Source organism: Geospiza fortis, unplaced genomic scaffold (genome assembly GCF_000277835.1).
Source record: "Geospiza fortis unplaced genomic scaffold, GeoFor_1.0 scaffold11, whole genome shotgun sequence".
Lineage (NCBI taxonomy): Eukaryota > Metazoa > Chordata > Aves > Passeriformes > Thraupidae > Geospiza > Geospiza fortis.
In genome coordinates this window covers 13,993,722-13,995,397 of record NW_005054304.1, presented here as the reverse complement: position 1 = coordinate 13,995,397, position 1,676 = coordinate 13,993,722, and positions in this window count along the sequence as shown.

The window sequence follows — 1,676 nt, the reverse complement described above, 5'->3', positions numbered from 1 at the left end:
GCTTTGCAAAGTCATTTCAATGAGTTCCACTTACTGACTAAACTTGTGGTGTTTGGCATCTTACATCTTGCAGAAAAAGCTTCTGAGTGAGAAAATGTTAAAAATGCTCTGGATGAGGAGTGAAGGAGGTGGGGAAACAAAGTGAAATTGGGAAAATAACATTGCCAGGCATGTTATGATCAAATGATAGAAAGAGGTTTTTAAAAAACACTGTTACCTAGAATAGAAGAAGAGGGAAGGGTAGGAGATGAGGAAGATAAAAAAGTAAATGAATTGTCAGCAGGAGGAGATGTGCATTCTGCAGGAAAGAAAACCTGGGCAGAAGTTGAGGTGTAGTTTTTTTTTTGGACTCCTGGCATAGAGGGAAGCAGAGGGCAGAGAGGGAAAGGGGTTACAAGGGGGAGCCTGGGAGAGAGGGCAAAGAGCCCCCAAGGGGTCTCAGGGGAAAGTGGGAGGTCCTTCCCTATGGAAGAGCAAGGGGCTGAGCAGGAGCCAGCTGAAGTGTTTGTGGGGAGGGGCTGGGTATCAGCACTGGTGTTAACAAGGAGCTGGACACTCAGCAACAAGAGCTGTAGGTGGAAATCTTCTGTCTTATGCCCTGGAGTTAGGTTGCAGGTTACTTGATATATACTTCCTGCTCCTGCCTAATCCAGGTGAATTCTTTTGCAGTACATTTGTGGTACAAAGTGCAGAGATATGAGAATACAACACTATTTGAATAAAACAAGCTGCTTAATGTTTACCCTGATGCTGGCTCAAGTAGTAATTGCTGTGTTGTCAGCTGCTGCTGAAGTGCAGGTCTTTCTGGTGATAAATTAATTAGATGGAAATCAGGGCAGTCTGCATCTGATATAATTCAGCTGTCAGTGTTAATAATGGAAGAATTTTTTTCTTTTTTTTTTATTATATTTATTACATATCTTGTGCTAGCCTGGAAATAGCAACCCCTTCTAATCAGAAAACTTTTGTTGTGGGGAGAGAGCTTTTATTGATGTGAATAGGAAGAAGATTGAGGTGCTGGAGGGTGTCCAGAGAAGGGCAAAGAGGCTGGGGAAGGGTCTGGAGCACAGGTCCTGTGAGGAGCAGCTGAGAGAGCTGGGGCTGTTTAGCCTGGAGGAAAGGGGACTCAGGGGAGACCTTATTGCTCTCTACGACCCCCTGACAGGAGGGTGTAGCCAGGTAAGGGTAGACCTCTTCTCCCACACAACCAGTGACAGGATAAGAGGACACAGCCTTAAGCTATACCGGGAGAGGTTTAGATTGAACTCTGTGTTCACAGAGGGGGTGATTTGGCACTGGAATGGGCTGCCCAGGGAGGCGGTGGAGTCAGCGTCCCTGGAGGTGTTTAATGAAAGACTGGATGTGGCACTTGGTGCCATGGTCCAGTTGACATGGTGGTGTTTGGTCATGGGCTGGACTCGATGGTCTCGGAGGTCTTTCCAGTCTCATTGATTCAGCGAGCGTGAGCCGCGGCAGCGGGAAGGTGAGCGCTGAGGGCAGCACGGCGACCTCTGAGGCAAAGGGCGGCCATCAGCGCAGCCTCTGCTGCCAGCCCAGCGCCAGCCGGGGGCTCGCGGGCGTTCCGGCAGCGCTGACCTTGCCCTTGCTGCTTGCCTCTTAAGGAATCAGAGGTAGCGAAGGTGAAAGACCCAACGCGCCTCCCACTTCGGCGGGCA